Source organism: Podarcis tiliguerta (assembly GCF_965153285.1).
Source record: "Podarcis tiliguerta genome assembly, chromosome: 9".
NCBI classification, from domain to species: Eukaryota; Metazoa; Chordata; class Lepidosauria; order Squamata; family Lacertidae; genus Podarcis; species Podarcis tiliguerta.
Window position 1 is genome coordinate 58,739,269 of NC_139542.1, and position 25,860 is coordinate 58,765,128.

The window sequence follows — 25,860 nt, forward strand, 5'->3', positions numbered from 1 at the left end:
CCAAAGTTGCTGAGATTTATTTTTTTTAACAATAATGCCCAAAGTTCGGACGAGAAGCAACCCTAAATTAGATCTGAATGACAATGTACCTATAGTATTGCATTATAAGAAGAAAAACACCCCCCAAATTGTTGAGTTGTGGTTTTTTTAAGGAAAACTCGCAATTTTTTGATTGGCTTGCTTGAGATCCAGGACAAAGCACCACAAATCCCCCCCCCCCCGGACGTCAATTGCACCTTTGAAATCTCAGCAATGTCCGGGAAAATCCGGACATATGGCAGCCCAAACAAACAAACAAACAAATCCCTTTAGATCAGTACTAAACCCCAATATTAAATCAACACTGAAAATAAAGTAATGCTTGGTATGTTAACAAGATAATGAATATCCTTTCTCAGGGTTAACAAAAGACTTAACAGCGTGTTTCATAGAACAAAATAGCCTTGAAGCTTATTATTATCTGAGATCCTAAACCCAGCTTGGCTGCGACTATGCCCCATTGAATTCAACAGGACTGCATGTGAGTAAATGTGATTATTAGTACTGCAATGTGATTTAAAGGGTGGGGGTGGGGAGTGGATTTTTAATTTATTTTTTTACCAGTGGGCTTGCTCTGACTGATCCATTTGGTTAGAAGTGACTTTGGCTGCAATCCTGCACAGTATTAGACTGTAATATTACCATATTATGCAAGCTTATTACCAAGTAAATATTTATAGGATGGTCCTATAAAATCCCAAGGACTCCAGTGTGACCAGGGTAGGAACTTGGGCTATCCTTATGTAGATGAATTGTATCATTTATTTCCAGTTTCCTGAATTAAAATCCTAACAGGAGGAAGGCAAGGCAATGATAAAATCTAGATAATGAGCATTATTTCATCTCAAAACATGCCCTTAATTCTACCCCATCTGTTAATTGAGGTCAGAAATGTTGGCTCTTGGCTCTCATAGCAGAGTGAGCTTTCCCGCTTTCACCCCCTTCTTTCAAGTTATCTTGGACAGTTGCACAGCAAGTGCCCTTTTTTTGTTTTAAAGAGAAGGAGACCGGCATTGAGCTTCCTTGATTTCAAGGGGGAAAGAAAACTATTTGGTCTGTTGCAACAAATATGTAGCAAGTCGTTCTGCTGTTCTGAGTCCTGTGATTTCCCGAGTTTTTGCAACCTTCTTTTCCCTCGGTATGCAAGTGTGGGATACAGGTGCCAGATTGCACGGGTGGAAAGATCATGCGCAGAAACTTAAAAACCGAATACAGCTTACACTGTGGGAGAGGAAAACAAGATAAGAGCAGAAACATGGTGTTTCTTATACTCCCCCCCCCCCTTTCCTGGGAGAGCTTTATGGCCAAAATGAAAACGCTGTCTAATTATAAATGGAGAAGGAAATGTTCCTGTGTGTTTGTAATTCCCCCCACACACTCGTATTTTCCATACAAGTGAACACAGAGGTGGTAGCAGCAGCCCAATCTACCATCATTGTGTGATTTCAACCCACTGCACTTTTCACTTGTGATGAAAACATTACAAAAGTCATGCATTCGTCTCGATTTGGACAGGGTGCTGTTGACTAAGGCCGGTAGGATTCTGGTTAAGTGTCCGCTTGTGAAAGCTTCTGCGTGCGATTGTTTCACCACCTCAATATGACCTGGGGACTGTCTGTCTTTGGATCGAGCCCATTTTGTGGAGCATATGCCTGGCGAATTTCTTTACAAGAAGTTCTGCGTGCATCTCTGTGACCTTCTGGTGTGAGGCCGGGTCCTTGGAAAGGAGCCCGCTCACCCCAAGAGCAACGTCATGTGTTTGAAAAATGGCATGCAGAATGAGATGCCTTGATTCCTGTGTCCCGTGCAAAAAGGACAGTGTGTCCTTTGGGGTTTTCTAAATTGTGTTTCACAAAGCACTGCTGCAAAAACAGCTACTGCTTCTCCTCCGAAAAGTATTTTTGCTTAAAAACCCATTTTTTAATGGCGTGACCTCTCTCCCCCAATACCTAATAGATAAAAATCTGATGGAAGATACACTTGTTTTATGCATCTGGGCTTCTTGCAATGTATTCTTGCATATGTTTTTCCATACTCTGGCAAGTTGTAGAGACAATGCCTGTGACCCCCTCTTTCCAGGCAATGATTTCAACAGCAGATTCACCTAAGAGTTTGTTCTACCATGACCTGAGCAATCGTAGGAAGCCACGTTGTAGCTGTTAAGGTATATTCACACGAGGTTATTTTATTGGCTTTGGGTTTTCCAGTATCACATGGTCAAATGTATACCACCCTAGCATAGTGCTGCAAACCCATTAATCATTTTCAGCCTGTCATTATAAAAGATGTGGTTTTTATCATACTGTGGCTGAAATCAGTAGGCATTTCAAGTAAGACATGGTTAGGCTCACATGTTTCTGGGATAAGACCCCAATGAACATAGTGGAACATCTCATGAGCGTGGGCAGAATTGTACTGCATATTAAAATGAAATCAATGCGACTTAATTTGATTAAAATATGTTTTATTAGTGGGTTGCGCCTCCCCCTCTGTGCTGAAAGCTTTCCTCCATTTACAGCATTATCACTATGTGATTTTTATGTAGCAATAAGCCTGGAATCCTAAAGACACATATTAGGAAATAAATCCCCTATGCTCAGTGAAGCTTAAGCACCCGTCATTCAGGCTGTAAGTCTGACAAGTCATTCAGGAGCTCATGAATGGCCTTTCTGACATAATTTATGCTTGCGTTTTATATCATAAGAGTCTGTATCTTTGTATTTAGATGCTTGCTCCGTATTTTTCCCTATATAACATGGGAAGAGGGACGGTCCTTTTATTTGTTTCCAGTCAAAAGGACTCTCTTAAGAATTATTTTCCCCTTAGACTTTCTCCCCTCCCATAATAACATGGTTCATGGTACACCTAGCTCTTGCCAAGATCAAACACATCTTTTCAGTATCTTTGTCAAGATAAAGTCAGCTTTGTGTAGCTGGAACCCAAAGGGGTTTGGGTGACACAACATCTTCAAACAAGCACAATAGCTTCTTATTAATTGCAAGGACAACAGACATTCTAAGATCTGGAGGTAGTTTTTATAAGAGTACACTAAGCTCTCTCCTTCAGTTTTCTTGATTATATTAATTGATAGTGCCCTATCATGTTTATTTGTGTAACAATTCTTGGCCATTTTTCATGCCGATGGATTCCAGGGAGATATACTGCAATCATCATCATCATACCATATAATAAATAATCATATCACACATCCTTCATAAAAATAAAACTGAGAAGTAATAAAACTATCAGTAAGGTGGAAGCTTACTGATAGATTGGGTTGGTCAGGGTTGGTTGAAAGACAGATCATTGGCCAATTCTCGGTCAATGATCAAAGATTGCTGGCATTTTTACTAACAATTTGCTAAGCAAGGCCTTTCTTATTTTCTTCTGTAAGAGGGGAGACCCAGAATCACTTAATATATGTGAGTTATGCCTTAAAACAATTTAGAGATCCTGTGGGCTTTGTTTTGGAGTTTTTTTGGTAAAATCAAAACTCATTGGTGGATCATGGGATACTAGAAAATAACTAGACCCTACAAGACTGAAATCACCCCACCTGTAGTGATTAGCTATTATTCTGCAAGCATTTTATCAGTCTCGTTTTGTATTTTAAACAGCTTTATTTGTATGTCATCAGTAATGGACTTGCAACGATCTGTGGCTGGTCTATTAAACAGAGCTCCTGTTCATCCAGACTTCCAAAGAGCCAAATAATCTGTGTGTCTCCTTCTCCTACCCCTTACTTCAGTCCTGTGGTCGGGAAAGGTTCTACATCTTTCATTTTGCCTTTGATCTGGCTGGCTGGGTGGCATGTTCTGCTGGAATTGTCCTGCCTCTGCTGGAGGCAGGAGAAAACCGATAAATTCCTCCCAGCTGCCCTGTTCTCGAGCTACAGTGCAACCATCAGATAACAAACCCCTTAAATCTCTCCCCTATTCAGTTGTAATTGCAAGCCGGAGGTAGGCGGGTCTAGATCCTATTTACCAAACCCGGCAGCATTCCAACAGAAGCTCACCTTGCCAAATCGGCTCTGAGTCCTAAGTTATAATGTAAAGAACTAACATTCCTTTAGAAACCGTAGAGGTGCATGGAGCTAAAATGGAATGTTAGTGCTCTTCAACATGCACAAGCAATGCTGCTTTAAGCTTGCTTGTAAAAGGTAAAAGAAGAAGAGTTTGGATTTGATATCCCGCTTTATCACTACCCTAAGGAGTCTCAAAGCGGCTAACAATCTCCTTTTCCCTTCCTTGCCCACAACAAACACTTTGTGAGGTGAGTGAGGCTGAGAGACTTCAGATGTGACTAGCCCAAGGTCACCCAACAGCTACATGTGGAGGAGCGGGGACGCGAACCCAGTTCCCGAGATTACGAGTCCACCGCTCTTAACCACTGCACCACACTGGCTAAAGGACTTGGACAGTTAAGTCCAGTCAAAGGTGACTATGGGATTGCAGCGCTCATCTGGCTTTCAGGCCGAGGGAGCCGGTGTTTGTCCACAGACAGCTTTCCGGGTCATGTGGTCAGCATGACTAAACCGCTTCTGGCGCAACGGGACACCGTGACGGAAGTCAGAGTGCATGGAAACACCATTTACCTTCCCGCTGCAGCAGTACCTATTTATTTACTTGCACTGGCATGCTTTCGAACTGTTAAGTTGGCAGAAGCTGGGACAGAGCAACGGTAGCTCACCCCATCGCGGGAATTTCAACCACCAACCTTTTGATCAGCAAGCCCAAGAGGCTCAGTGGTTTAGACCACAGCGCCATCTGCTTGCTTGTATTACTTTGAGCCAATGGAGGATCCTGCAAAGCAGTTGGGGAGAGCAGAGTTTGTATAAACCAGGTCTTGTTCCCTTTCACCAGGTTTTGTGTAATCTGCGTGAGCGAGACACTTTTGGCACCTTTGTAAAAAGTACGGCAATCTGACACACTGACTAAAAAATATAATTTGCAATCTAATTTAAAACGATGATGGTAGCACCATGGAGGAAGTGAAAACTAGGAGGGAAACTTCCATTCCCATCAGAGAAGGAGGATTGTGCAAGCAGGGTGAAAGAACGCACTTGGTTTTCAGTTTCGTGGCCTCTAATTGAACTGCCCAGGGCGCATAATGCAAAGAACAAAGCTGGAGGGCGGGGAAATGCAAAGTGAATTCCGAAGCACACGGAGATGGCATGCCTTCTTTCAGAACAGGTCTTTCTGACTCCTCTAGTGCTCCAAGCTGGGTAGGAGACACCTCCCAGTAGAAGCTAGTCTTTGGGGGCAAGCAGGCCACTGCCCTCCAAGTTCAGTCTACCCCCCTACCAGCTTGTCTTTTTACCTACAACCAATCCAGAACAGGGCAACCTGCCAGCTACTCCCTCCTTAGGGTTGCCCTGTAGACTTCTTCTTCTCTGGCGATCACTCATAGCCGAGTAAGATTGTCTTCCATAAACACGGTCTTAACAGTGAGTCCGTAAGTGACTGTGGAGGCCAGTTCTGGATCCACACATCCTTCCACAGTGGGGTGTGTAAAAATTTTCAGAGACACTGTTGATGGAAGTAGTACTCATCAGGGAAGAAGATGGGGGGGAAACTAGGATTAGCTGGCTCCTACCTATCATCAGCCCTTGGCTCCACATACTGTTGGTCTCCGTGGCTTCTGTCCCACCAGTGCCAATCGGCATCAGCCACCACTCCCATTTCTTTTCAGGTGGACATATCTGAGACTGTCCTCCATTACAAGGGGTTGGACTCTTAAGGCCCTCTTGACCCCTTCCGACTGTATGATTCTACGATTCTGTGATTCCTCCCACTTTGAAACGATCTCCTTCTCCCCTCCCACAGGTCACTGGTCTGTTCTCTGGGTAGAGTAAGTAAGGTCTGAATACAGGTTAGCACTTACTTAGAACAACTTCTAGAGCCTTGCATGGTAGAACCCTTTGCTCCGAGTGAGTATGGAGCACGGAAATAATAACCCTATCAGCACTTAGCTTGAATTAAGACCAATTTGTTAGGTTGTGGGCGAACATATCAGACGACACAGCGATTCTTCAAACAGTTCTTGTTTATTCAAAGGTCAGAACAGAACTGAACTGAGGAGCTCAGTCAGCCTGCTTATATAGAGCTCCAGAACAAGGTAACTGTTGCAACTTTCTAAAACTATCCAATCACTGAACGTCACGTTCGATCCTTCATTTGCATAGCTATCTACAGTATCCCCCTGCTGGCCCAGGGTGAGAACTTCAGTACATAACACAATTGGTCCCATAGGGTTTACTTCTTAGCAGGCATGTTTGGGATTGCCCTGTGAAAGAATGCTTACTGCCGTACAATAAAATATTCCCTTCTCAAAGAACTCTGAACTGGTTGCAAGGCCAATACATACATACAGACATACATACATACATACATACATACATACATACAATGCTTAATATACCTCCCAATACCCAGGGGTCTCAGGATGGTTCACAGAATAAAATCAAGATATAAAACCACAAAATACATAATAAAAATAAAAACAACAACCCAATAGCCCCCCCCATTTTAAAGGGGCATAGGATGTTGATAGGATCAACCAGGTTTGCTTGGTTAAAATGGAGCGTTCTGCACCTAAAGGTGTATAGTGAAGGCACCAGGCAAGCTTCCCTGGGGAGAGCATTCCACAGATTGGGGGGTGCACTGCAGAAAAGGCCCGTTCTCGTGTTGCCATCCTCCAGACCTCTCGTGGAGGGGGTACATGAAGGAGAGCCTCAGAAGACGATCTCAGGGTCTGGGTAGGTTCATATGGAAAGAGGCGGTCCTAGAGGTATTACGGTCTTGAGCCGTTTAAGGCTTTATAGGTCAAAACCAGCACTTTGAATTGGGCCAGGAAACTAATTGGTAGCCCATGCAGTTGGACCGGGATCGGTGTAATATGCTCAAATCGTCTTGCTCCAGTGAGCAACCTGCCCCCTGAATTCTGCACCAGCTGAAGTTTCCGAACCGTCTTCAGAGGCAGCCCTACATATAACGCATTGCAGTAATCTAACCTTGAGGTTACTTTTACATGGGCTGTGGAATCTGCATTTAGAGCTGATGTAGTTTTCTTCATAGCAGATGCCCATTTCTTGTGGAAGGGACTTCTTGCCGGGTGGGGGCAGAGCCACTGTGCTAGCTCCCCAGCAAGTAGGTTGGCATAGCTTCCCAAGAGGGGGAAGATGATGAGGAAGTTGGCATGGTGCAAACACATTGCAGAGCCAATCTGGTGCTCCCACCTGCGCTTTTTCACCATGCTGACCTCCCTACTCCTGGTCAGCTGCACTGCTAGTGGAGCATGTACCCCTCATCCACGTAAAAAGCCGCTTCTGATTCTTGGGATATATTGAAATCTCTGAAGCACAACGATTTGTGGCTCCTGCTCCTTCTTCTGTAGGCTTTGGTGCTTCTTCTACTTAGCTGCAATATTTTGGTACGTTCGCTATTGTAACTTGGGGACCACTTGCCACTGTAGCTTCTCACTCACAAAACTTGCAATTGGTTACCTGGTGACCCATCTACCTGTCTGCCACAAGCTGCTTTCATGGTCTACTCTGCTGTGATTGCAAAGGGCTGAGAAATTAAATGGTTCAATATGGGTAATGACATATTTTTAAGAGTCATTTTTACAAATAATTATGGTTGTAATGGTCGGAGTGACAGCTGGTCAGATTGCTTCCCTGCTTGTCTGCTTCCCTGATTTCCAGTCTGCTTTAAAAGACAGCTGAAACATATTGCATACATTTCTAAGGTATTTCTCCATGTAAACTCCCACCGTTATTCTTTGGCAAATAATAGGAGGTTTAAATGCTTTCAAAATGAAGAATAGGTTCCATTTTCCTCCTGCTTAGTCAATGCGGTCGATGAGCCATTTGAGTCATGCCTGTACACATTTGAATAGTCTCTCCACAAAACCACGTTTTTATTTTTTGTTTTTAATTTCCTTTTGCTCTTAACTTATTTTTGACTTTTTATGATGTTATTGTTTGGCTTTATGTGCTTCTGCTGTTGTAAATCGCTATATTTTAATGATGTTGTTGTTTAGTCGTTTAGTTGTGTCCGACTCTTTGTGACCCCATGGACCAGAGCACGCCAGTCACCCCTGTCTTCTACTGCCTCCCGCAGCTTGGTCAAACTCATGCTGGTAGCTTCGAGAACACTGTCCAACCATCTCATCCTCTGTCGTCCCCTTCTCCTTGTGCCCTCAGTCTTTCCCAACATCAGGGTCTTTTCCAGGGAGTCTTCTCTTCTCATGAGGTAGTCAAAGTATTGGAGCCTCAGCTTCAGGATCTGTCCTTCCAGTGAGCACTCAGGGCTGATTTCCTTAAGAATGGATAGGTTTGATCTTCTTGCAGTCCATGGGACTCTCAAGAGTCTCCTCCAGCACCATAATTCAAAAGCATCAATTCTTCGGCAATCAGCCTTCTTTATGGACAAGCTCTCACTTCCATACCTCACTCCCTGGAAAACCATAGCTTTAACTATACAATGGTACCTTGGGTTACATACGCTTCAGGTTACACACTCCACTAAGCCAGAAATAGTGCTTCAGGTTAAGAACTTTGCTTCAGGATAAGAGCAGAAATCGGGCTCCAGCAGTGCGGCGGCAGCAGGAGGCCCCATTAGCTAAAGTGGTGTTTCAGGTTAAGAACTGTTTCAGGTTAAGTACGGACCTCCAGAACGAATTAAGTACTTAACTCGAGGTACCACTGTATGGACCTTTGTTGGCAAAGTGATGTCTCTGCTTTTTAAGATGCTGTCTAGGTTTGTCATTGCTTTTCTCCCAAGAAGCAGGCGTTTTTTTATTTTGTGACTGCTGTCACCATCTGCAGTGATCATGGAACCCAAGAAAGTAAAATCTCTCACTGCCTCCATTTCTTCCCCTTCTATTTGCCAGGAGGTGATGGGACCAGTGGCCATGATCTTCGTTTTTTTGATGTTGAGCTTCAGATCATATTTTGCGCTCTCCTCTTTCACCCTCATTAAAGGTTTCTTTAATTCCTCCTCACTTTCTGCTATCAAGGTTGTGTCATCTGCATATCTGAGGTTGTTGATATTTCTTCCCGCAATCTTAATTCCGTCTTGGGATTCATCCAGCCCAGCCTTTCGCATTATGAATTCTGCATATAAGTTAAATAAACAGGGAGACAATATACAGCCTTGTTGTACTCATTTCCCAATTTTGAACCAATCAGTTGTTCCATATTCAGTTCTAACTGTAGCTTATTGTCCCACATAGAGATTTCTCAGGAGACAGATGAGGTGATCAGGCACTCCCATTTCTTTAAGAACTTGCCATAGTTTGCTGTGGTCGACACAGTCAAAGGCTTTTGCGTAGTCAGTGAAGCAGAAGTAGATGTTTTTCTGGAACTCTCTAGCTTTCTCCATAATACAGCACATGTTTGCAATTTGGTCTCTGGTTCCTCTGCCCCTTCTGGGAGTTCTTGGTCCACATACTGCTTAAGCCTGCCTTGTAGAATTTTAAGCATAACCTTGCTAGCGTGTAAAATGAGTGCAATTGTGTGGTAGTTGGAGCATTCTTTAATGATACCGCAGTATATAATTTTTTTTCTATAAATTAAAAAAATGGCTAAAGCTTGGAAGGGCTTTGCTTTCTGCCATTGCAGAGAATCTGAAGTTTTCCTGTACAGTATTACTTAATTTGTATCTAGTTCCAACTTCCATAGGAAAGTGGATAACTTGTTTCCATAAATGTTTGGAAATGCAACCGTTTCTGAACTTATCTGCAAAGGCTGAACAATTTGACGGAAGCAAAGACAGACCTGCTCAAAGAGCTGAACGGTTAATGCCCATGTCCCCACTTTTCGCTTTAAGAAACAGAAGCAAAAATTGTTTTCCACTTATATAGTGGTTCCCATCCAAGAGAACCATCAGGTCTGCAGCTGCTGAGCTGTACCAATAATGTACCAATAATTCACCTGGATTGCCCACTGGCCCAAAGATGCTCTTTATTGAGCATTTGTCTTGATTGACTTTCAAGGAGATGGTTGGCGATTTAGTTCAGATTTAAATAGTGTGGCATCAAAGCAAATGTTCTCCCACCCTTTCCAGGGCATTTCCCTATCACTCTCCTTATTGCAAAAGGTCCATTATTTGGGGGTTGTTTTTTTGGGGGGGGGGGGAGTGCACATTTATTGCACAAGACCTCTAACCAACTATATCCGTGCAATCTGAATTTGTGACTGAACCCCATCCGAAAACTGAGACAGGCCAGAAGTGCCCACTTTGTCCTGCTTTCCCCTCACTGCTCCGATGGCAACATAAGAGAGGAAAAATAAACAGAATCGAATAGAATCGTTGAACTGGAAGGGACCGCAGGGGCCATCTAGTCCAACCCCCTGCAATGCAGGAATCTTTTCCCAAAGGCAGGGATCGAACTCACAACCTTGAGATTAAGAGTCTCATGCTCTACTGACTGAGCTATCCATGATGGAATGTGGAGGCATAGTTTTGCCTTTGGACTCATTTACAATTTAAGCAACTAAAAATATTCCAACATAACTGCCAACAAAGCAAAGGTAAAGACCTTATTTTCCATAATGCTTTTGCAGTACTAAACAGAAACCCCCATAGCTTAGTCAAGGAGTACTTTGAACTGAAGTACAGTATGCTTTTTCCTGAAGGGGACCTCTTGTTTTTGCTATTGCTTGGGGTGCTGGGAACGAGACGGTGGGCCTATGCTCCAAACTGGAACAGAAGCAATTTTAAAAATAATAAGCCTAGCGCTTGATTTAGTGACTGCCTTGGCAGGGAAATGATTGTGTCAGAATAGATAGTACTCAAAGCTGCCCTTAACTCTGTAAGATTTGCATGCTTTCTTGGTACGAATAAGACTAACAAAAAGGGAAGGGGGATTGGAATTAAATTCAGCATACAACCCCCCAGCAGACTAAAAACAATAATTCTCCATATAGTAAGAATCTTAATATTCACTGGATAGGAAGTATATCATATTCTCTGCCTCCTGCAGCAGCAAAATTGCAAGTTTAGACTTTGGAGCCTTAGGAAACTTTGTTTTGCCTCATTAACCTTGCGACTTTGGAGTTTGCTCCTACCCTGTAGAGGAACATATGGGTATTTGTCTGGGTCTTAACACTTGAGTACACTTGCTGCTATTTACACTAGTATTAGAGCTCATGGTGGCTTATGTCAAGGTGCAGAATAATATAGATTTTTAAAGGGCCACGTTGTATTTGGACACAAGAATGGGTGGAGGGAGAAGGCAGGAGAAACCTTCCGGTATACTGAAAATGTTGGTGTTCAATAAGAAAGAAAGGGAAAGTTTGCCTCCTCCGAAACAGGAGTGAAATCCACAACATACATTGAAAGCACATTCCGTGTGCATTCCTTCTCCTCAAAAAATCAAGGGAACTGTCGTTTATGCTGAGCAGGATCCTAGGATTCTTTGGGGTAACCCGTGACCGCAAAAGTGATATACCGGTAAATGTGTTTTAAAGCAGGCATCTTCAACCTTCTAAGACCCAGGACCCACTTTTAACCGAAATATACAATTGAGACCCGCTTCTTAACCTTTAACCCTACATTTGCACAGTGGCAGAGTTCCTGCTGTCACCCAGCTTGGATCAGGCAGCAACACACTAGTAGCTTCTCCTAACCCACCAGTTTATTATAAGAAAAGCTGCTCCCTTATGGGGTATTCCAGAGCCCGTATAGAGTCCTTAAGTAGGTTCCCTATCGGTAGGAGAAAGTAATAGAGGCCAGCCAGAGTATATTGAGAAGCAAAGCGGCTAGTAAGCCTGATCTTTATCCAAGGAACTTTTGCAACAGGGTCCCCACTCCCCACACGCAGGAGGGAGGAGAGAACCCTGGACAATGGTGTGCAAGCCCTTATATAGACTTTTGAAATTGCCTGCCCTGTAGCCCAAGGCTGTCCCCCAAAACATCATACATACATCACAGAAGGAGGTGGCCTACAGCAGAGGAGGCGGTCTACAGCAGAAATCCTGTTTGCCAGGATGCCTGATAATGGTCACTGATTGTATTACCTGGGAAGCCTGGCCATTCTTTTGTGATGGTTATTACTCAGTTCCTGAGTCCAGGTCACAGGCTCATTCATACACAAACACGCCCTTAAGACAGGATTTGCAAGCAAAAAGACAATAGGAAGGCTTTCCCCATTTGCCCCACTTACTGCAGAGGAATATCGGAGGTCATTGGGAGAGTCAAAATGGCTTCAGGATTGTTCTCCCATACTATTTCAGAAACATGGTTCATATATATATATAATCTGTGTGCATTTATGAGCATTTATTCCATATTTGAGACCTTAAAATTCTTATAACAAGTTGAAGACCAGCGCTTTAAAGGCGGTGTGCATGGGACCTTGATCCACCCATAAGCATTTTGAGGGATGTGGAATGGCAGCTGAGAACAGTCCCTGCATGCAGAAAGAGCTGGGATGTGAAGTTGCGGTGAATGTGAGCATTTACTCCAGCTTCACATGCCAGCTGCATCTCTTAAAATGCTAACAGATGGATCAAGGTAGGTTGGTAGGTCAGCTTGCAGCAAAGGGAGTCAACTCCAGAAATCCTGACCTATGCAAATCAAGTGTTTGAGAAGCAAGCAAACAAAATGTCTTAAAGTGTGTGTGTGTGTGTGTGTGTGTGTGTTTAGGGGCTTAGAAAATCAGAATGCTTCGTGCCCATACTTCTGGACATGCCGAGAAGGATAAACTGAATTCGAGAGTTACAGGAATGTGGAAGGGAAGGGAAAACACGAGAAACAAAAATGCTGGAAGCAGTGTAGGAACTGCAAGTTTTTTAAAAATAAAAATATGCAAGTTGTGAAAGCTGGGGGTGGTGGTAACTATTGGGCTCAGAGCAGCTGGCATGAAGAGGAGAATTCACTATTTTCTCCCCTGCTTTGATCGCGAGGAAATCCGCCCCCCCCCCCAAAGCTGGTTTGAGCATTGGGAAGAAATGCTGCTTTGGTTTGGCACCAAAAGAAGGGCCAAGGCTCAGGGGCAAAACACATCAGGTTCAATATTCTGATCTATATCCCTTTGAAACCCTAAAGAGCTGCTGCTAGGGATTGTGGGATATTCACCTAAGTCAGTCAGGGATGTGATTTGGTATAAGGCAACTTCCTGCACTCCCGAAAGATGGAGGGAAGTGTACTAAAAAATTACAGTGGGAATTCGAGGAGATGGAAAATTGCAACAACGTGTTCTCCACCAAGGAACAGTGCAACTCGAGAAAAATAAACACAGTAAGAATGAGTGCTGAAATACAATAGCTTATTTTGAAGCAAGCTCCATGGATAATAAACAACCAGACTTCAGCATCATTAAAATTGCAACCTAACTGTCCAGAGTTTCCAAGCCATGCTGAACTGGGTGTGAGAAGATTGTTAATGACCATGTCTTTTTCTTTTTTTGGGTAAATGCATTTTATTATCTTATTATTATGCACATACACGCATGGCACTTAGAAAACAAACTACAAAAGAAAACACGAAACAAATGATAAACATATATACATAAATCTGCAAGTGTCTGCACATGGACTTATGTTAATGGACATTTCTACGCCGCAAACTTGGTCAAAATATATCTCGTTGTTGCACAGAATCTCAAAAATAACCAAGCAGAATAAATCAAAGAAAGAGAAATGCAAAAAAAAATAAAAAAATAGCTCATCTAAGGAGGTTATAAAACAATAACTTATTTCCATAAGAAGGCTTGCTGAATTAACCAAATCTTAAGTTGGTGCCTGACACTCATTGCAGATAATGCCAATTTGGTTTCACTAAATCAAGAAATTCGGGGCCACCACACTAAATGCACAATTCCTTGTTGAAGATAGTCTTAACAGTGCCAGGCTCTGTCAGACATGCCACAGTGGCGGATCACAAAGACTGGGCAGGGGTGTAAGGAATAAGGTGATCTTTTAAGTAAATGTTAACTCTCTATGCTAATAGTAAGACTATGAAGACAGACCAGTAGCATACAAAGGTGCTTTGTGTTGTCAGTGGCTATTGTCTGACAGCACCCGTTCTGCAGAATTCTGTTCAAGGGCAGACCCACATGGAGTCTGTTGCAGCCATCTATTCTCAAGGATACTAGTAGTTGAACCACCCTAGATGAACTATCATGATCCAAGAACCGTGCATCTGGCAAATGAGCTGCAAGCATGTTTAGCAGTGTCCGCATTATTCCGAGCATCGTCAGCAATTTTAGCAATTTTTGTGAACGTCTTTAGCCGCAGCAGATAATGTAGAATTTATGTTCTGCATCTTATATCCCAGACTCTGCTCATGTATGACTGCTTCTGTCTGTGCTTACGAAGGAAAAGTCAGCAGACCCATTTTACGGCTGTGCTTCCTTTTTTGTCTGAACTGCCTGGCCTTTTAATGAAGGCTTTCTTATAACCGTAAGCAAACCCATTGTCCTTTGCCAATTCTGAGCTGAAGGAGTTAAATGAAAACATGTCTAATCTCTTTATCCTTGTCACACCACTCTGCTATGCAGTAATACACCAAAGAATTTTTCAGAAAGCAAAGGTTGGGGACATGGAATTGCTCTCTCCGTGGCTAAGGGGAGAAAGAAAACATGGAGCAACCTCCTGTCTGATTTCGGTGTTACCCAGTGAAGTATTTTAGGCTTACAGGGTTAGGCAGGGAGGGAGGCTAGCGTCTCAAAAACATCAGCAAGTGATGGCTGATTCTGTATTGTCCATTTTTAAAAGATAGAACTGCGAGACAATTTAGGAGAACTAGTAACAGCTTCTTGCAAATCCTTGGCATGGTAGTAAACCTGTGCAAACAACAGCTGAACGGCTGCAAACTTGCAGAAGGAGTTAATTGGGCAGGCCTTTTCAATTTCCTTATGCAATACCTGCAGAGACACAGTGACACGTAGCACAGAGATTTTGCTTTCAATATATGTTTGTTCCTGCTTTCCGCAGGTAAATTCTCAGGTGTGTCAATGGTACTTTGCAAATGGATGGCACTCAAATCCAGCCTGTGTTTTATTCTAGAACAAGGGTGGCTAACAACAATTTCATGTGGGCGGCCCTGCCAAATGATAAGTCAGAGTTTGGTGGTAAAAACGCCTTATGATTTCACCTGTGGCAGAGCGCATGTGCGCGAAACCTGTGAAGCTCTTACTGCAAGGTGGAACCTGTTTGTTCTGGAGCATGATCGCTCTGGACCATGCTGCGGGTGGTGCTGTGGTCTAAACCACAGAGCCTCTTGGGCTTGCCGATCAGAAGGTTGGTGGTTCGAATCCCTGTGATAGGGTGAGCTCCCATTGCTTTGCCCCAGCTTCTGCCAACCAAGCAGTTCAAAAGCTTACCAGTGCGAGTAGATAAATAGGTACCTCTGTGGCAGGAAGGTAAACAGCATTTCCATGCGCTCTGGTTTCCGTCATGGTGACCCGTTGCACCAGAAGCGGTTTAGTCATTCTAGGCACATGACCTGGAAAGCTGTATGCAGACAAACGCTGGCTCCCTCGACCTGAAAAGTGAGATGAGCACTGTACCCCATAGTTACCTTTTAATAGACTTAACCATCCAGCAGTCCCTTTGTATCTGCTCCAAACATGTGAAGCTCTTACTGCAAGGTGGCATGTTTGTTCTACAGCATGACCACTCATGCACTGAGTAAAATGTGGTTTTTACTCCCTGGAGAATACAGTGGTACCTCAGGTTACATAGTTTCAGGTTACATATGCTTCAGGTTACAGACTCCGCTAACCCAGAAATAGTACCTCAAGTTAAGAACTTTGCTTCAGGATGAGAACAGAAATCATGCTCCGGTGGCGCGGCAGCAGCAGGAGGCCCCATCAGCTAAAGTGGTGCTTCAGGTTAAGAACAGTTTCAGGTTAAGAATGGACCTCTGGAACGAATTAAATACTTAACCCGAGGTACCACTGTAGTGGCCACAGAAATTGACACCCCTTGTCCTATAATTCAGTCCACTCTACAGCACCAATAATAGCGAATGCAGGTATTGAGCGTTGGCAGAATTGCTGCCAGAATGAGGCAAAGAGCATGCTCAAGACTTACCAAAGTGCAACATGTGGGGCTTATTCCACCCCAAAACCAGTCCACACACAGTAGCCACAGAATATTGAGTACCAGTTACGGGGGAAATAGGGGAAGGTGTAGACGGGTGAGTGGACAACAGAATCTCAGAGAATGGAATGGATGGCAGGAAGCCTGGACAAGACAGGATAGGATACACAGGTGCATTTTGTTGCTAGCTCCATTTCCCCACTCTTAATTCAGAGTTCTATGCTTTAGAAAATTGCTTTTCTTTAAATTGCACAAGCAATTTAGGGAAGCTTTTAATGTTTAACAGACCACTGTATTTTAATATTTTGTTGGAAGCCGCCCAGAGTGTCTGGGGAAACCCAGCCAGATGGGCGGGGTATTATTATTATTATTATTATTATTATTATTATTATTTGAGTTTTTTGAAGATCTGAGAACTTTTAGCCGTCAGTGCAAGAGGGCTTGGGTTGGCCAGGGAAAAGGAACTAAAGCTGGACAATATTTTGACACACTATAGGTTGGTTTTCTTTTGTTCTGGAACCTTTTAGAACCCTGACACTGGCTTATAAAACTTGGCAGGTTCTGGAATTTACAATTGAGCAGAGTCCTTGGATACAGAGAAGGTTGTATCCCTTAAGCAGCTTGGCTGAAATCGCAAGAACCCTTTATCCGCCATGTGTGAATTCAAAGAAAAGCAGGCTTCTCAGTTCTTTGATTTTTCAGGCCCAGTTGTGCATGCTTTGGCGTCTGAAAGCCATGCATTTCACTTACTTGGGTTCCTTGGAGGCAGGTACCTGGGATGAGTGTTGAAATTGTTTGCGGTTTATGCTGTACAGTGGAAGAACAGTGTACATTTAACTTGTGTGCATTCAGCTTCACACACTTAGCAATTTTTTAGACAATAAATAAAAAGAAGACAGAAAGGGGGTGGGGAGAAAGACTTTGGCAATTCCACCTGCTGTTGCACCCAATGCGTTTTCACAATACACGATTTTGGCTTTATGCGCTATTCCTGAAACATAAACTGAGAGTCGCTTGTATAACAAAATGGATTGCAGATCTAGATCTGCAGAGAAGTCTCGATTCTAGAATTGTTGTATGCACTTCTGATGCATTACAAACTTCTGTGGCTAAATGGCAAATCAAATCTATTACAATTGAAAGCTTAAAAACTGCACAATTAGTGAACTGGAAACCCTCTCCCTATAAGAGAAGTTTTTCCATTAAAGTGTGAAACAAGAGGGTGTGAAGACTTATTTCCACATCTCTAGAGAGCTTCTATTTAAAGTTCCAGTTGTGGCGGATGACTAAGATTTCTCAATCTTTTCAGCTATAGCATTATTTTGCTCAAAAAGGAAACAGTTTGATTTTTCTGTGCGTTTCGGTGTCTGTCTTCGCAAGACTGCCAAAAGGCAATTGTGGTGAGCTTTCTTCTTCCTTCCTTTAGCTTAAGGAGGTATCATATAAATTTCTGGTTGCTGAATAATACTTTTCTTTTGGATTAAATGGGAGGCAGACTTCAAGGCCCCACCCCTGAGTCACTTCGCTGGGCCCACATCTTTTGAGGGCAGGTCATTGAAGTACATCTCTCTTTTGAGGACGGCTGATCCAATTGCACTTTCTGCAGGTAAGCCAGAACTATCCGTTCCAGCAGATGCAGACTGGAAGGAAGCAAGATCAGAACAGTAAATCAGACTTGTTAAAATCAATATATTTCACATGGAATATTCTCTCATTGTGCACTATTGTGCCCAGAACCAAACTCTGAGAATGACTAGTCTATGGTTTGGTGATGATGATGTTGATGACGATGACGACGATGACAACAACAACAACTTATTATTTACACCCCACCCATTTGTCTCGGTTTCCCCAGCCACTCTGGGCGGCTCCCAACAGAATATTAAAAACACAATGAAACATCAAACGTTTAAAACTTCCCTAAACAGGGCTGCCTTCAGGTGTCTTCTAAAAGTCAGATAGTTGCTTATTTCCTTGACATCTGATGGGAGGGCGTTCCGCAGGGAGGGCGCCACTACCGAGAAGGCCCTCTGCCTGGTTCCCTGTAACCTCACTTCTCGCAGTGAGGGAACTGCCAGAAGGCCCTCAGAACTGGACCTCAGTGTCCGGGCTGAATGATGGGGATGGAGACGCTTCTTCAAGTATACTGGGCCAAGGCTGTTAGGGTTTTAAAGGTCAGCACCAACACTTCGAATTGTGCTTGGAAACATACTGGGAGCCAATGTAGGTCTTTCAGGACCGGTGTTATATGGTCTCGGCAGCCACTCCCAGTCCCCAGTATAGCTGCTGCATTCTGGATTAATTGTAGTTTCCAGGTCACCTTCAAAGGTAGCCCCATGTAGAGTGCATTGCAGTAGTCCAAGCGGGAGATAACCGGAGCATGCACCACTCTGGCGAGACAGTCCGCTGGCAGGGAGGATCTCAGCCTGCGTACCAGATGGAGCTGGTAGATAGCTGCCCTGGACGCAGAATTGAGCTGTGCCTCCATGGACAGCAGTGAGTCCAAAATGACTGCAAGGCTGCTCACCTGGCCCTTCAGGGGCACAGTTACCCCATCCAATACCAGGGAGTCCTCCACACCAGCCTTTAAAACCTTGATTGTTTCTTGCTTTTTTTTTTATCTTGATATTTTATTAAGGATTTTCTTGTTTTTTGTTTCTTGCTATTTCATTCAATGTGGGTGCGATTCTTAATGCATTGGCTGATGTGAACCTTGCTAAATAATTTGTCTCCAGAGTGAGACACAATCTTTCCCCCTACCTTGTACTTCTTCTGCTGTGCCACACACAAGTCCAAATTGGCAACTGGGCAATGAATGCTACCCATAGAGGTTCTCCAAGGATGCATTTCTCACTTCTGCAATCTGCAAACGCATGCCACGTATCAATACGATGACATTCAGTAATGTCATAAAGATATATCTGACAATTCCCTTGCACGAGATATAAGGTAGCACACTTTTGGTTTTATGCATTACTCTGGTGAGATTGCACAAGGAGAAACAGGATAGTTGGCAGGCCTCTATGTTTCTTGCCTAAAGTCTTATCAAGACCCAAAACCAGTCCTGAATAAGTCTCTGCAGGGTGTGTACTACTTTTTTGCTTCAGAAGTCCTAGAACGTAGCAGTGTATACATATAATGCAGCTGATCTGCCTGGTCAAGTTGAGGAAGCTTAATTCGGTCAAAAAAATAAATGGTACAATTTCCCAGGAACTATAGAATTCCCAGAAACAATTAGAAGAAGAGGTCCACCATCATCTGTGTGGTTCATTCAGAAAAGGATTAGTTCATTTAAGAGAAGGAATGATGGGGGACATAATCCCATTTAGGTAGCAGCCGCACTCCTGTTTCCTTCAAAAGCTTCCTTGGATTTCCTGAGGTCTCCCCCTCCCCCAGTCCTTTATCTTGCAAGGAAACAAAAGGAAGTGGAAATAACTCTGAGCATAAATGCTGGAATGAAACATGTGGGGCATCGTGGTTTTGTTAGTCATTGCCTGTAAAAAATAATAATTAATCATCACTTCAGGTTTTATAACTGCAGAGATACTTTTTAAATTGTCTGCTCAGTTCTTGCCCTTTGTTTGGAAGTGGGAAGGCAACCTTGTTTAGGGAAGTTTTCAATGTTTGGTGTTTTATTGTGTTTTTAATACCGGTATTCTGTTGCGAGACGCCCAGAGTGACTGGGGAAACCCAGCCAGGTGGTTGGGGTATAAATAATAAATTGTTGTTGTTGTAAGGTAAAGGTAAAGGGACCCCTGACCATTAGGTCCAGTTGTGACTGACTCTGGGGTTGCGGCGCTCATCTTGCTTTGTTGGCCGAAGGAGCCGGTGTACAGCTTCCGGGTCATGTGGCCAGCATGACTAAGCCGCTTCTGGCAAAACCAGAGCAGCGCACGGAAACGCCGTTTACCTTCCCACCGGAGCGGTACCTATTTATCTACTTGCACTTCATGCTTTCAAACTGCTAGGTTGGCAGGAGCTGGGACCGAACAGCGGGAGCTCACCCCGTCGCAGGGATTCAAACTGCCGACCTTCGGATCGGCAAGTCCTAGGCTCTGTGGTTTAACCCACAGCACCACCTGCGTCCCTACAGTACAGTTGTTGTTGTACAGTATTATTATTATGAGATAAATTAGAAGATGATATGTCAGTTGCAGAGATGTTCATTTGCAGCACAGTCCTGTGTATGTTTACTCGGCAGCAAGTCCGACAACATTCAATGGGACCAATTATTACCAGACAAATATGCGTAGTATCACAGCTTTCTTAGTATCTCCCAAGCTGCGGTTCTTTTAAAGCCCTTATTCAAAATCATCCCTCCGTGTACACAATAGTTCCTCATGCTTTAGTGTGATCAAATAACAGAACGCAGGGCAAGGCTATGCAGATAGAAGCATCCTTGACTTTTAGGGACACCAAGGGCACGGAGCACATTGAATTCTTAGAAAAAGAAAACACTGTACTTGGGGGATGACGTTGCATTGAGAACAAACTCTCCCGGATAATCAGTGACCCAGTAGGGAATGCAGGCCATTCCTTTCAGGGTTCCTTGCCGTATACCTTCTGTAAATATATACATTTTGGGGACTGCATGCCCACAATTGGAAAACAGTCTTTACCAAAGGTGTCATGGACTTTGAAGACGCTCGAACTCAGGACAAAAGGGAGAAATGTGCTAAGAGGAAGGCATGCTTGGCAAATCCTCACTGTGATCAACTCCTGCCAGGAAGCCTATGTCCCCACTGTGGAAGGATGTGTGGATCCAGAACTGGCCTCCACAGTCACTTACGGACTCACTGTTAAGACTGTGTTCACAGAAGACAATCTTACTTGGCTACGACGGATTGCCAAAGAAGAAGAAGACTCCCCCCATTAACCTCCCAATTAATTTCCAAGGTGTCCCCTTTCTTCCCCATGCAACTACCAAACTCACTTTTCACCTTCTCAATCTCATTTTTAAGCCACCCCTCTCTTCTGTTTTCTCCTTCACCCCCATGTCCATCACTCTTTATCCCCCTCCTGTTGTGCAACCCCAAACTTGCAACCCCAACCCCCCTCCATGGAAACATCCTGCATCTTCTTCCTCCCGTACCTTGCAAATACTAGGCATCCTTTTCACCTTTTGACCAATGATGCCCTCCTATTCTGAAAAACCCTGGCTTTCATCTCCACTCCAATCCAGTGTTTCCTGATCCCTCCTTTTCTGAAAACCCCTTTGCACCCCCATTTTCAGCTTCACTCTCTTTTCCCCTCACCTCACAAGCAGATCAGCCCTGTTATCATGTCTTCACCTCTGTCCCGTTATGTGAAGACGAAGGATGCGGACCCCTCAAATATTCCATCATATTTTACCCCAACCTCTGCCATCGTTCCAAACCTCTGTTTTCCCGCTTCATTAAAACTTCAGCCATTGTTTTAAACCCCCCACTTTCCCCCTCTCGGTGTTTCTTTTTTCTCACTCCTACTCTCTGGTCCTTGCTATTGTCTAACCAGCCATCGCTTTTGCTTCCCTACCTTGCTCTGATTTCATGCAAATTCAGGTTTGTTGATAAGACACTACAGATCTTCTAATGCTGCATGGTGACGTTCTTACTTTTTTATTATATAGACAGATAGGCACCTCCCACCATCGTAACAGGAGTGCTTGTGAATTTTCAGATATTTTAGCATGTTCACAACATTCCCACCAGGGTAGAGAAATTCCTGTTTCTGGTTTGCAGATGGGGGTGGGGAAATAAATTGGCAGGCAGCCTGCAGTCCTCTCAAACTTAAATTGCCATTAGAGTAAGTGACTAATCCAATGTTGTTTGGACAACTCTGGAATGCTTCCCAAAGTGAACATTTTATGTTCTGCATGTAAATGTGTGATACCAGAAGTATTAAGTAAAGAGCTTTGTTTTGAAAAATATACTACTTGATTTAGATATTAGTTTTGAAACAAGGGTGGCCTAGGATTCCATTGTAGGAATTCTTGCTTTGACAACTTAATTAATTTCCAGCAAAAGTATTTTCTTACCTTTCTGTTCTGGAATTGAAAAGTTCCAATGCCAGCTATAACTAGTTTAATTAAACATAGAAGTCTATAATCCTGGCTATAGTTTCCCAAAGCAAGCAAGGTACTTTTATGTGTGTGGTTTTTTTAAAAAAAGAAACTGCAAGTTTAGTAGACATGCATGTAAAATATTCACTTTAAAAACCTACAGAAAAACCTGTAAGACATCTTCCTCACTCATATCCATTTTATGGCACTTTCTCTTAGGATCCCCACGTCAAAGGCTGTAGAACTGGAATCATGGAGTGCTATAAACTGCTAACCCAGTTTTTCCTGAAAAGTGGGCAACAATTTGTTGCAGTGGGAGGGGGGTATTCAATGTGAACAAACCTTTAGGCATTTCTTTTTAAATTCCATTCCCCTCAGGCACCACTCAGTAAGCAGGAATAGAGACAACTGCAGGCTAGGTTGAATCCTATTTGCTAGTACAGTGGTACAACGGATTACAAGTGTTTTGGATTACAACCACGTCAAACCCGGAAGTGTGTGTCCCTTTTTTAAAAAATTACAACCAATTTTTTGGGGGAGGCCCCACCTTGGGTTACAACCTGTTTTGGTTTACAACCGGACCTCTGGAACGGATTATGGTTGTAAACCAAGATACCACTGTATTGGACAAATGTGCATGCATAAATTGGCGATTTTGTGCCAGCTGCCTGTACACATCAGCTATGGGTGTTTTGTCACAGTAAAATACAAAACTCAACAACTTTGCAGTTTGTCAAAAAAAAAAAAAAAAAAGCTCCACAGTTTCAGTAGTTTCCTTTTTCAATTACATCAACCCTAATAGCAGCTAATTTAACTTTTAGAAGGGCACCCCCATCACCTTACCAAAAGGCAAAACAAGGAAGTGTATTATGCCCCCAGTAAATGGAAAATATTAAAATCCATCATAAAGCCTTTTAAACTTAAAAATCATTGTAGATGTGTTGACCCATAAGAAAAGTGCCAGAATCTATACCTATATAAGCCCAACAAAAAGTCACAAAATAATGCGCAAGGTTTAATGTTCCCCAGACATATGCATAAAGCTAAAGGGTAAACAGAGTGGAGTGGAGTCCAGGGAGAGCTAGTTTGCGGTAAAGATGCACGTCTGCATCTTGCAAGAGTCTTAAGATGGTATGTGGGCAGAAGTTGCAGACATTCAAATGAGGTTTTCCCTGGTTTTTCACCTACCAAGGAATCAGCCTGTTTTGCCTGAGGGTGGAGGCAAACTAGTCTGTCTGTCTGGAAATCCAAGGATGAGCAATTTTCTTCCCCAAAGTGTAACTCGAAACCTCAAAAGCACCTGCAGAGTTTAATGACTGCTACCTACTCTAACGTTACATCTTAAACAACCAAGAGTTTTGTGACATCTCAGCAGCTACGGGTTGCATCCAATGACTGTCCTCCTCAAAACAGATCTGTTGAAATTCATGTTAAGGTCTAAATAGGTAGAGGTAAAGGACCCCTGACAGTTAAGTCCAGTCGCAGATGACGCTGGGGTTGCGGCACTCATCTCGCTTTACAGGCCGAGGGAGCCGGAGTTTGTCCGCAGGCAGTTTTTCCGGGTCATGTGGCCAGCATGACTAAGCCGCTTCTGGCGCAACGGAACACCAAAACCAGAGCAGTGCACGGAAATGCCATTTACCTTCCTGTTGGAGTGGTACCCATTTATCTACTTGCACTTTGACGTACTTTCGAACTGCTAGGTTGGCAGGAGCTGGGACCGAGCAAAGGGAGATCACCCCGTAGTGGGAATTCGAACCGCCAACCTTCTGATTGACAAGCCCAAGAGGCTCAGTGGTTTAACCCTTTGTTAATGTCCAAGTACATCTATTAATTTCAATGGGTCCATTCTGAGTATCTTAGCTGGAAAACAACCCTAACATAAGGTTTCATGCACTACAGTCTACTTCATCTGTTTCATGGTGTATTTTAGGCAGAGTTACAAGTACATATATACAAATTTAGGGACACGGGTGGCGCTGTGGGTTAAACCACAGAGCCTAGGGCTTGCCAATCAGAAGATTGGCAGTTTGAATCCCCGCAACGGGGTGAGCTCCTGTTGCTCAGTCCTTGCTCCTGCCAACCTAGCAGTTTGAAACCACGTCAAAGTGCAAGTAGATAAATAGGTACCACTCCGGCAGGAAGGTAAATGGCGTTTCCGTGCGCTGCTCTGGTTCGCCAGAAGCAGCTTAGTCATGCTGGCCAAATGACCAGGAAGCTGTATGCCGGCTCCCTCGGCCAATAAAGCTAGATGAGTGCCACAACCCCAGAGTCGGCCACGACTGGACCTAATGGTCAGGGGTCCCTTTACCTTTACCTATATAGAAATTTAATCAATCAATTCGTAATACAAGGGGGAGGGGACCAGAAACAGTGAGCTAAGAAGGAAACGAAAGGCAGGAAAGTTCAGCTGGTGTGGGACATAGGTAGGGATTTCAAAGACAGAATCGACATATCCCAAATGTGGTGCATTGTCCTGTATCGTGGGCAAGTCAATCAGAAAAAAATCTCAGTGGTTGTTTTTTTTTTTTGCGTTTTCCCTAAAAATGCTCAACCGTAGACATAGTTTCCAACTCCATGGGGCTGAGGACAGAGCTCAGCCCCCCAAAGTGTGCAGGGACGGGGCTGAGTCCCCTCAATAGTGAGGGGGCTGGACCTTGGCAGGCCTCGCAGCCCCTTCACAACACACATGACATCACACGTGTGTTGTGTCACATATATGATGTCACCTTCGCACAATGAGCCTTCCCAATGTTGGGTGGAACTTGTCGCCTCTGCCTGGTGATAATCACCTTTATTAAACTGTGACCACTCATGCAAAGAAGTTATTGATAGCACAGACATCCTGGCATGGGTAAGCCATTAACATTCACCATTCGGATTTCAGCTCAGAGCATCAAGAGGTTCAGTGCTGGACTGAATAGGCACAATGGGTTTTAATCACACTAAATGTGTTAACTGACTTACCTAAGAGAAAATGCATTGTGTTACCAGGGACTTTTCTGTGTTTCATTTCCTTCTCTTCACTGTTTACACCACCCATTTAGCTATCTTTCATCTGTCTATCATCTATCTATCTAACTATCTATTGGGATGGAGGTGGTGCTGTGGTCTAAACCACTGAGTCTCTTAGGCTTGCCAGAAGGTTGGTGGTTCGAACCCCCGCGATGGGATTAGCTCCTGTTGTTCTCTCCCAGCTTCTGCTAACCTAGCAGTTCGAAAGCACACCAGTGCAAGTAGATAAATAGGTACCGCTCCGGCGGGAAGCTAAACGGCATTTCCATGCACTCTGGCACTCGTCATGGTGTTCCATTGTGCCAGAAGCGGATTAGTCATGCTGGCCGCATGACCCGGAAAGCTGTCCGTGGACAAACACTGGCTCCCTTGGCCTGAAAGCGAGATGAGCGCCGCAACTCCATAGTTGCCTTTGACTGGACTTAACCGTCCAGGGGTCCATCACCTTTTTTTACATCTATCTATCTATATCTGGGACGCGGGTGGCGCTGTGGGTTAAAGCCTCAGTGCCTAGGGCTTGCCGATCGAAAGGTTGGCGGTTCGAATCCCCGCGGCGGGGTGCGCTCCCTCTGTTCGGTCCCAGCGCCTGCCAACCTAGCAGTTCGAAAGCACCCCTGGGTGCAAGTAGATAAATAGGGACCGCTTACTAGCGGGAAGATAAACGGCGTTTCCGTGTGCGGCTCTGGCTCGCTAGAGCAGCGATGTCACGCTG

The 25,860-nt window shown here is 43.9% G+C and overlaps 2 protein-coding genes across 9 annotated transcripts in view; one reads left to right on the forward strand and one right to left on the reverse strand.

Moving 5' to 3' along the window:
* LOC310685618 (uncharacterized protein) overlaps positions 1-25,860 on the reverse strand; it is an 850,221-nt gene that overhangs the window by 737,888 nt on the left and 86,473 nt on the right. The gene's annotated exons all lie outside the window — the stretch shown is intronic.
* RBM47 (RNA binding motif protein 47) overlaps positions 1-25,860 on the forward strand; it is a 95,446-nt gene that overhangs the window by 3,550 nt on the left and 66,036 nt on the right. For 4 of the 7 annotated variants that reach the window (XR_014515370.1, XM_083458286.1, XM_083458301.1 and 1 more), the window contains exon 3: positions 399-520. The exons of the other annotated variants lie outside the window; for them this stretch is intronic. The gene's annotated coding sequence lies outside the window, so the exon portion shown is untranslated. The remainder of the gene's footprint in view (positions 1-398; positions 521-25,860) is intronic. 7 annotated transcript variants of the gene reach the window in all.